The 11,634-nt window shown below is 36.7% G+C and overlaps 1 long non-coding RNA gene across 1 annotated transcript; it reads left to right on the forward strand.

The window, feature by feature from the left end:
* The first annotated feature begins 3,291 nt into the window (after nt 1–3,291).
* Nucleotides 3,292–4,254, forward strand: LOC119792085. Its single transcript, XR_005281935.1, has 2 exons — nt 3,292–3,514; nt 3,862–4,254. It is a non-coding gene; the product is annotated as an uncharacterized LOC119792085 (long non-coding RNA).
* The last annotated feature ends 7,380 nt before the right edge of the window (nt 4,255–11,634 follow it).

Raw genomic sequence — 11,634 nt, forward strand, 5'->3', positions numbered from 1 at the left:
CAGGTAAGTTATTTGATTGTTGACATACGTTAAATGTAAGTTACTCATAAGTCGATGTGTCTAGCTTATCCAAAACCTATGATTAACTTGTGCATAACTTATGCGTAACCTACCAAGAACTTATCACCAAAGTATATCAACGTATTTGACGTGTTCCAGATGACCTCTGAATGTGATTCTAACCTGCAGCTACCGTATAATGGTGTATTTGCAGCCTTTTGGTATAAAAGGGGGTTCACAGGAGGAAACAGTCAGTACTCCTCCAGACTTCATCCCCATCACGGGGTGAGCGAGAAGGTGAGTGTGATGGATCCTCCCTGCGATCACTCCATGACCAACAAACTTCCTAGCAGACATGATGCTTAATCTGCTGCGACTGCAAACCTTCTTTCTTTCTTTTCTTTTTCTTTATTTATCTTTTTTGTTGGTGGGCTGTAAAAAGCAGCTACAGTAAGTTAATACCACGATCAAAGAAATCTTTTTATGCAGGCCGGGCGCCTCGAGGTGCATCGCTGCGACCCTCAGAACACTGGCTTGTGATATTTTTTATTTTATTATGCTGCTGTGCGTTATGCATACCGGTAGGTTAGTCTGTCAATGAACATAAGTCCTGGACTCATTATGAATACTCTATGTATACACCAAAAATTTTAAAAACCACATAGGGAGTTCCGCATATGCCAATGTTTTAGGAGATTCTGGGACATAAGGCATACTCTAGCTACGTCGTCACGGTGGCTTAACGACAATGACAGGGTTCCAACCCCTGATTATTCCATTAGAACCAACACCTAAACTAACAATCGATAAACTAAAAGGCTATTGATTTCTGATATGGGTAAATCATTTCAATTAATATCATTTTAAGAAATATGTTTTCATTTAGCTCTTGTATTTGCTTTGTGAATTGGTTTTAACAAATTCTGATTGCTCCTATTTAGTTAAACTCTAATTTGACCTCATTCCAAACTCTTCAGAATAAACTTTGGTTCTCAAACATAAAAACTGTAATATAATTTCATAGATGATGTTTTTAAACCATTTCTATTCCTATTTCTTTGTGTGCATATTAGCTTAGGTTGGGCGAGTTTCAATACTTTAGTCAAGAGTTTAACTGAAATATGTTTGAGTTGGAGTTTAAGAGCTTTGTTATTAAATTATCACATTTATACAGGATTCATTTATTTCATGTCCGTGCAGATTTAACTGTTCATCATGATTCAGATTTCCCAATGTTAGGTAATCTTTTTATCACAAAACTACACACCCTATCGTGACTCTCCCAAAGTCTATAGCAACTCTCAGAATCTACCCACAAACCACAAATTCCAACAAATAAGGTAAAAACAGAACTTTATAGGTCATTATAGGTCATCATACCCAACAGTCTTGCTCATTGGAATGTCCCTCTGGCTGACTTGTACAGGATATAACACACAATGAGCAGTAACAATACAGGAAATAAAAAGAAAAAGACACCACAGAGGCTCCTCTGTGGTTTACAGTAAAGAGAGGGTTTCTTTCTTGATATGCCTCATTTTTACATCTGTGAGCATAGAGCTGATTTGCCTTAGAAAACGGTTCCATGTTTGTCTCATTCATCAGGCTGGTGAAATAGTTGTCTGGCTCTTTTATGAATTGTTTTCTACAGTGGTGGTCTCCTCGGTTGTCTCCAATTAAGTTCACTTTGGCTCAGACAAAAATTAATGTTGCAATTTGACACTGATGTTCCTGAGCTTGAAGTACACCTTTAATCTCTTTAAAAGTTTTTTTCTGGGCTTATATTATCTGTCTCTTTGATTTCTCATGAATTTTCCTCCTACAGCCATTACCAGGGAGGTTGGTGACTGTCCTATGTACAACTGTTGTTACAGAAACATCAAGCTACTTGACAATGATCATGTTTGTCAATTATGTTCTTTCTAGTCTCCTTAGACAACTCTTTTCTTCGCTTCTTCACACCCATGTTGAGTGTGGTACACACCATGTCATTAGACATCACAGTCTATATTCAGGCCCACTGACTGATTATTGGACTGTAGACACCTGTGATGCAAATTAATGGATATGCCTTGACTGGTCAAATTATTTTCAGTCTTTTCTAGGGATGAAGTCTTTTCTAGGGATATTTTTGTATGTGTCTGTTTCATTAGATTGTTTTTCTAAATCTGTTTGTTGAAGCATGGTTGAAAAGCAATGTCTGACTTACATTTGTTCATTTTCATAGGATTTTTTTTATTATTACAAATGTCAGATTTAAGTTATTTCTGTGACCATTGTATGTATACTTTAATTAAACAAGTGGTACCAACACGTTTGTCCCACTTGAAATTGATCGGTAGGAGTCCTTGGAATATCTAGAGAGAGCCGTCAAACCCAGCCAGGGGTTTGGGGGTTTTCCGCAACTTGATATTTGTTTATAGTGATTAAAATTGAATATAAGCTTTACTGAGATATGTTGTAAAAACTGCAAAGAGGCCAGAACTTGACATAATATCTTATGCCAGAAATCTTTAACATTTTAGGTTTACATTGATATTAATTAATGATGGCTGCTGGTCTCTAAAACAGGGGAGGCTGAATGGTGTTATTTAAATCCAAACGTTGTGTATTGCAGCAACAAATGTTGAAACACAAAAGACACATTGCTTGTAAACGAGGTCAACCCTTCTTTCCTGTATAACAGGTGAAAATAGCTGTTGTGCAGCGCTCCGGGCGCCTGGTTAAGCATTTGGTTAAAGTGTGATAAACAACTTTGCTCAATTTAATCTAAGGAACCAACTTGAAACTCCTTTAGAGACAAGGGACACATCTAAAAGTTGCAGGATACTGGCACACGAGGATATGAATATGAGACCACTGCACCAGGTTTAACACCTGCTGAACGCAGGATCTTTTTATACCCCTTAGCTGATGGGACTAACTGGCTGCAGATTTGAACAATTGGTTATAGGTCGGCCCATGCCATGATGTCTCTGAGTCACCTGATGGAAGATTGAATAAAACAAAAACAGATTGAATATGTTCCCAAACCCCAACAGAATTAGGAAAAAGATATTTTGAATTATATCCTTTGAAGTTCAGCTCCAATTTGAACTTTGCATAAGTTGCATGATGTATTCGAAAAGACAATTAAATTGTTGGAGGTTGCATCTCTTTCAGAGATTTTTCTTAAATGTTTCTTCAAGCCTTTACATTGTTTCTTTACACTGTTTTTTTTTTCAAACAAAAATGTATTCACTTATCATATATATAAGAGGTAAGTCATGCTTGGGTTTTCTATCCCCGCCTATAAAGCCCTAAGGGTCTGCTTCACACCAGCACTCCTTTAGTTACAGTTTGAGATTCAAACAAGCAAAGCGTTGCTGCAGAAACCACTGAACCACTGAAAGGCAAAGTAAGCATGGAAGAATCTCAGACCCGTGTTGCCTCAACCTACTATGGGTGGTCTGTTTTTAGCACTTTATGCTGCTGTTTGCCTCTAGGAGCTGTGGCAGTATATTTCTCCAGCAAGGTAGGTAGTATTTTTACAGGAGCAAATACGTTTATTTATAACCTTTGTTCTGTTCACCTCCTACACTCTCACCTGAATTTAAAATTGCATATTAAATGAAAAAATACAGGTAATTGTTTTAATTGTATGTAATATAACTTAAATGAAGGGCTTCTCTTTTATGATAGAATTACGTGCATGATGCATAACTCTTACAGTTATTAAGAATGACATAAAATAAGGAATTTACATCCACATTTTTTCTCTTACTGGTGCAAAATAGCAAAGATTATTTAGCAATAGTTTTCTCATTTTTATGAATGTTTACATCCCTAAATAATGCACTGAGAGTATCCCTTTTTTTTAAGGTAAAAAGTGCAAATGAGGCAGGAGATGTCGATGGGGCAGAGCAAGCATCGAAGACAGCCATGATCCTTAACATCATGGCCCTTATTTGTGGACCTATTTGCATTGGTATTTACTACTACCTCAACCAAAAAGGTTCCAGATGAAATGACTTCCTTGTCAGAAAGCAGAGCTGATGTATTTGTGCAAGAATCTTCTCCACCAGCAACTTTAAAAAACAGAAATAAATGGCTATTCAAATCTAAAACTGTTAATGTGACTGCTGTCAAATTTATATTTGGACACAACCAGTGTTTAACAGTCAGTGGTAAAAGCATGTAAATGTTATCAAAACAATTGACAATAGTGTTTACATTTGTTGGGATTGACTGGTAATAAATGAAATGTTAAACTACTCTGAGTTTTGTAATCTCTAGTAAACTGGCAAACAACAAATTAGGAGCCACAAAAATGAAAAGGTCTGTATGATGTAATACAATCAATGAAAATACATGAAACTACAAATTCTTTAAAGCTGACTTGTTTCTAATATGTATATTAGTAAATGTATACATTTGTATAATGTAATGTATACATTTACTAATGGCAATTTTAGGTCAGGTGTTTAGGTCAGGTGTTTTTTTTTCTTTTCCTTTGACTGTATGCTCATAATGGAGAGAGGCAAGAAACAAAAAGAAGGCACTGAAAAAAATAAGAAGTAAGAAGAGACAAGCCCATCAGACAGAGGCTGCCAAATGTGTAAAGTTAACATTGACGGTTACTGGTGGTTATGTTGGAGTCAGTTACTTGCAGCAGCATCCAAAGAAGCAGCTGCAAGAGTTAATGGTGGGGGCGGCCACCTGCAGCAGGAGGAGGAGAGAACCACAGCAGCTGCAAGGGCGTTTCTAGGAAAATCTGAAATAATGAACCGCAGCCTAGCAGATATAAAACAAGTTTTAGGTTAGTTTAGTTTCATTGTGCCTTCAAATTCTTTTCATTCAGTTACATTTAGGCTGTTTAAAAAAATGTTTTTATGACATAACATTGATAGTGATCATACTGCTACAGTAACTTTAATTAATCAACTTGGATAAATTTCGATCTTTATTAGTTACGTTTAGACGATGGTCACTCAGTGCTGGTTTGTTGTTTGTTGCTTCCTCATCTGTGGTTCCAAACGTGAGTTCTCCCTGACATTTTGGTTATCTGTATTTTGGTTCTCAGTATTGTATGCTTGGATTTCTGCCTCAGTTGTCTATTAAATCTGCAAGACTCAACTATGCCTCCTGATCTCTGCCTTTGGGTCCTCGAAAAACTTCCACCCAACCATGACAGTTTGTATGTACAGATTATTTCTGTATTTTTAAAATACAATTTCTTTTACAATAAGAGACTGTGATTTTACATGAACATGAAAACACATCATTGCAAGCCATAGCTGCCCTGGAGTTTACTGGCAGAAGTGAAGCTGCTGTGCACAGCCCCCCTCGGGCCCTTTGACCACCATCAGTTCACTTCACATGGAGGTGGGGCTTGAAGCCACAACCCTCCCATTGCAGGGGAAACTCCTCCATCAGACACCACTGTTGCCCAACCAAGCAAGAGCAGGAAAAAAGCTGGAGAGAGTGCCTCCACTTTTGATCAAATTTTTATAAATAGGGGCCCGTTCTTTGCCATCGACAAAGTTGCTTCACCTTTTAGCAGAGATTTTTATCCTAGGCTTTTTCCCCTCCATTGGACATAGTCAGTATAATGTTTTATATATACAATGGAGGGATGCTTAGGTACTGAAAATGAACAAGAGTTATTGACATATCCTTCTACTTAACAATAATAATCTAGGCTATTATTGGGATATGGAAACCCATTAAGGAGTAAGTAACATGAGGAAGTTTATAATTGCTCTTGTTGACATTCTCGTGAACCATTGAAGAGGTTGGCCTTCAATTCTCCCTCTGTACAAATTAAAGAGAGGAGCTTCACCCAAGGCCCTAAGTAGTGTAAACAAATAATTTTATAAAGATAATTAAAACAAGCAATCTAAACACAAAAGCTGTTTGATAATGTGTGTGTGTGTGTGTGTGTGCTTGCAATAGAAAAGTAAAAAGCTAACAAATGTGAATTTAGAGTTCACCAATTACTCTGCAATATGTTGACTGTGGCCAAGATAGGGTCCTCATATAAAATACTAACAGACTTATAAATACTATTTATTAAAGTTTATATATTAAATCTAGACCTAACACGTATCTTCTCTGCACTCTTGTCCAGTTTTTTTCTTGATTCAGAGTGCCAAAGAACAGGAGGATGATAAAACGATTATCCCTTGGCCAACATAGGTAGGGGATCGAACAGGGTTTCCAGAACTCAGGCATGGAGCATTAGGTGTATTAGTACAGAACATTTGTGAAGATAAGCTCTTATATACCGGTATCGAGGCAGCCATCAGCAATGCCCACCTTTTACCACCTAGCTAAAACTCACATTTTCCTTCTAGCATTCTGCATTGAAGCAGAATGGCTGAAATAGTGGGAATATGTCTAATCGGTTTTTGCGATATGAGGGCTGAAAACGATTGGTGTGGAATGGAGGTGATATTTATCCGATCGTCCTCTAATTGCTTACCTGAGGAGAGGATAGCATATTGAGAGCAGTCCCATAAGGCTAGGCTTCTACAGCCTAACTCAGCTGCGTGAGGTCACGTAAATGCAAAAGAAACATAGTATCAGAGCTTTAGCTCTGCCCCTTCACATTTAGCAGCGATAACCGACCCAGTGTGATAGCTGCCTGTGTTATTGCCAGCAGCTCTTGCTAATCCATCTCAATGTGAAAGGACATTTTCCATATACAATATACACCCACTCACCCATACAACAAATTATACTATATATATAATGCTCCCCACTCACACAACATAATCATGAAATAATAAAGGTCTGTGTAATCTCCATAATATTCTCTAATAAATGATATTTCACTAAAGTATAGAGTATTGAGTTCATGTGGTTTGATAGGTCCTCCTTTCTATTAAAGAAGGGACTATTTAATTCACTAATAATTCTATTTGAATTTACCTGTTTATAGCATTTAGCAGATCACTTTTATGTCAAAAGTCGAAATACTAATAGTAGGCATTAACGTGAAGGGTCCATTACCTAAGGGGCTCCAAACTGAGCGGGAATCTAATCCCCTAGGCCTCCCTGTATGCTAAGTCAGGAATATCTTACCATGTTGAGCTAGCCAGCACACTCTGTACTAAGCACTTCATTGCTTCTCACAAACCATTAGATTACCATTGGAATCAATTGCTCATCCTTCTAGTCAACTAACCAAGTAGCAGAGTCTTAGACAGACTATCTTTGTAGCAAATTCTCTCAACATTCAAAAGCTAGCTACAATAGAAAACAAAAAAAAACAGTGAATCTTCCTTTATTATAAAATCATAAGATGATGGGACTTAATATAGAACAGTGACAAATTTCTGCAGGTAATTGAACTATTTATTCCCATATGCTCTACTTATAACTTCAATAATCATTTGTGGGTCGCAAAATAGTGTTGAGTGTTCATCATACATCTCAGTAACCACGTGGAATTAGGTTCCATACAAACTCTCACAAGTTTTTTAATTTCACAATCTATGTCACATTTTAAACTTCTGAATGTTTCAAAAAGTCGGTGTTCTTGGTAAACTTTTTAACATTTGTTATAGAGTAAAAATACATAAAGGAATCTTCTCTATAATACCCTACTCAGTATGGAGATAATGTGCAATTTTAACCTCCTTAAATAGAAAGGAATATTAGCAATGTAATACTTTAGATCCTGCGTGGAAGCTTTATCATAAAGTTATCCTGCTCTCAAAAAAAAGTCTTGCCCCAAATGAAAAAAGGGCTGAACTAAAATTGATAATTTACCTTTAGGATTAATAATCTGTAATTATTGAATTAAAAGCTCCTCTCAGAGTAAAAAAAAAATTAAAACCTCTCCACCCGCCCTCATGTTATTTTGGTGTGTGGGTAAAGATTGCTGTATAAACTAGCATTTTCATATAAAGCAGATATTATAAAAAAATATTTAGTAAATTATGATAGCACACATGAATCGACAGCTTTAGCACGAGTTTACACTAGTGTATAATTTACCTGTTGGCACACTAGCACCTGGTCTAGTTGTGTGGAGTGCAGAGACCGCTGGTAGGTATATTTTCAAAAGGGGGTGTTTGAAAATTTGGACTAAAAAGACCTATAAGAGGCTATAAGGCTATAAAATAATAACAATAATAAATGGATAGTAAATAGAAGGATATTCAAAGAATTTGACATATACATCTTCAGTGCATGCGCAACCTAGGTCTGTACATTGGTGTTCAAATAAGTACAACACTATTGTTACTTAAGTAGAAGTATAGAAACTTGCATTTTAATAACCACTTTGGTAAAAGGTCTGAACTATCATTAACTTGACCTCCTTTATTCACAGTTAATAAGTGAAATAAGTATGTGCTTTATTTTTTATTTGTGTTTTATTTTTTTTTATTATTCTTTATTTGATTTTCCAAAAACTATACTTAAAGTAATAAAAATATGAAAATTAACCCTAAAAAAAAATCCAACCAGCCAGATGCCTACTATATGTAATGAAATGTTCAACTTTCGACTATTTTGAAATAGTTTTCTCTGATATAGGGCCAATCAGATGAGGGAGTATCTTGTTGTTCTCGTCTCTCGTCTCCATCCCCGATAACCTTCTCGTCCGTGCCGGACCTTTTATGTATATATTTCAACATCTTTTCTGAAATCCTACAATGTAGCATTGCTTAGACAATTTATGTTTGCAGTTTGAAGAACTACCTGCTTGCTCTTATTGATTTCCCGTAGCTAACCGAATGTAGTGTTTGTTGTCCATCCCCTATCTAGTTTTTTCCCTAGATGGTGTTAAAGAAAAATGATTAATTTATTTGTACTTTAATACAGTTAACTCTTAGGTCATGTGAAACCTCTCCTTTGAACATATTCTCTTAATTATGAACAATAGGCTTGTTAATGTTTAAAACTACTACAATGGATAAGTATTTTATAGAATTCCACCAGCCCAAAGAATTGAGTATCTCCTGAGGGGTGATTAACAGTTAAGCGCAGAACGATTTCTCATGTTTACAGAATGTCAAAAGTGAGGCCACCCTCGCATTCCCACAGAGCTGTCTGTGAGAGTTCTTATCTTGTGTTTAATGCTACTTTTAGGAATGCTAGATGCCAGGACAAGCTTTCCGCCTTTTCTTGCTAATAAAACAAAGAAGTTCAATTAATGTACTCCCAGATGTTTGCAGTAAATTAGGTTGAACTCAGAGTCAGAGATGGCTCTGGTTGGAGACCCTTGGGCCAGCCCTTTTTGAATGGATTAGATACAAGAGTATAAAGCTTTCTAAATAGAAGTTACAGATCAGATTTTGCTCTTGGCCCCCAAAACTCACCATAAGATGTCTTGTACGTCTTTAGCTTTAATTCCTTCCTCCCTTCTTCGGTAATGGAATGTATGTCTCTGTTGTTCTGCTAGTTTTCTGGTGTATAGTTGTTTGTGCATTGTCCCTTAATTTCTAAGTTTATGCATTGTCTTATATGGATTACAAACTCTGTAATTCATGCGAATGTCCAAACGATCTATCCTTGCTGATTTTCATAGTGACTCACTATCCAGCTCCCGCCGAGTAGACCTGGGGAAATGGAAGTACAAATGGAAAAGCTCAACCTTTTTCAAAGATTAACTAGTTAAATATTTTCTTCCTTTACGAATAGAGGGCTCTCGTTCCTGTTTTGGAGTCCGGCGGTTAGCGGCCTGTTTGGTCCTGAATTGATACCGTTCGGCCCGACGCTTTGGTGTGGAGTAAGAGACAGTATTTGATTATTTTTTAGTTGTCTGAGCGCCGTGTGTCGACTGACCTGGGGCTCGATTATGCCTGTCTGTGGCGCCTCACAAATTCATAAGGCTGCTAGAGGTATATAAAATCCTCTCCTAACAAGAGTCGGTTGTTATAAGGATTTGAATAAATACACATACAGGTGAACCTGTGTGCGTGGGGGGGGGGGGGGGATTCAAATCAGAGCCTTTACTTTAACTCTGACTTAAGTCTGGGTTTTTTTAAAAGAGAGGTTTTATTGATTGATTAATTTAACTTAATCTGATTAGATTAATAAAGATTTATTATTTATTATTTTTTACCCCTGAGGAAGCAATGCCTGGGCCTTCTAAAAATAAGTATTTGGTCATTAATATTGTATATGGTTAGTTCTTGGCTTGTATCAGCTCTGGTTAGATTTCGACACATCTCCAGTGGACTTATAATTTATTTGGGTAATTGGATCGAGAGTTGTAACACTCATTGGAAAAAGGACTAATAGTCGGGTTAATTGACCGAGTTGTATCACCTCGTGGAAAAAATAAGGACTAAAAATAAATTATTTGATTACTATACGGGTTTCAATATCGCTTCCTCCCCAGCTGAAAAAAAATAGAAAAAACCTTTTGTCCACTGGCGGATTGAGTGATCGGAAAATTAAACTAAATGAGGCTTATTTTCGCTCACGAGCTTGACCAGCTCTAGAAGTGTAGGACTGAGAAGTTGAAATGAGAAATAAAAGGATTTGTAATAATTGAAATTGGAACAATTAAAAGATGCGTCATTACATTCTTTAAGCCGCTCCAGACGATTTTCTTTACTTTCCTGTCTTTTCTGACTAACTAACAACGTTGTCTGTGTTTTCTGTGTTTTTGTAATGTTTCTTTGTGTTTGTGGCTAGTGTGTCCTGTCCTCTCCCCCGTTATACTGGTAAGCCATGTCCATCCACGCGCTGCTGTCAATCGTCTGTCTGTGTCTTGAATTGTGCGAGATTTCGCGGAAGTGATTTTGTGTTCTCAAGATGTGTTCTGTAAATATTTGTTTACATATTTTTGCTGGATGTTGTATTACTAACTTTCTGTTAAAATGTGCTTCCTGTGGGACAGCGTGTCTACCTTTTGGATGCAAGTTTTGGTTTCACAGCGGGGGGACTGATTGATCCCGCCTTAATCTCTATCTCATTGTAGGAGTGCTTCAGTTTCTGTGCTATTTCCCATGCTCACGTCTTTCAGGGTTCTTGGATTTTGATGTGTTAATTGCTTTTAGAACTGTGTTTTGTGTTGAAATGAAAAGTACAAAATAACAGATTTACAGATGTTTTTAACTTTCTCACTGCGGGAGAAATGTGTTGCATCAGTTCCAGCTAAGCACTTAGGAAGGATCCAATTGATTTTTATAATATTGTAACATATTGACAATCAACTTCAATTCTAAGGTTACCAGACACAAGTAAGGTGAACACTCACTCTACTGCTTGAGAAACAATGTAGAAACAAAAAAGTGTAGAATACATATGGATGTTTTTTCCTGCTAGACAGTGTTTCTACACTGTTAATGAGGGACTAATGTTGAACACGCTAATGAATGCCTTGTTGTTCTTGTATATTGGACGATCTTCGTGTGCAGACCCCCTTTCGCATATTACATGACTCACATAACGTTTTTGGTGTTTTCCCTACAGGGGGTCTAGTAGCCTTCTAAAAACATCGGGGCTACAGTAGAAAAAACGGTTGTGTGTATAATTTGGAGTTTTTCTCTCTCTAAATGGTTCCTACGTCAAAACTGAACAATATTAGATACTATTGGATAATAATGTCTCTTTAATTATTTTTTTTCACCTATTGTGTTTATAATATTTAGTCTTTAAGTACTTTTACAGGATGAATTTTTTGGTTTGAAA

This window comes from Cyprinodon tularosa, unplaced genomic scaffold (genome assembly GCF_016077235.1).
Source record: "Cyprinodon tularosa strain WSP-4 unplaced genomic scaffold, ASM1607723v1 ctg41, whole genome shotgun sequence".
Classification (NCBI taxonomy): Eukaryota; Metazoa; Chordata; class Actinopteri; order Cyprinodontiformes; family Cyprinodontidae; genus Cyprinodon; species Cyprinodon tularosa.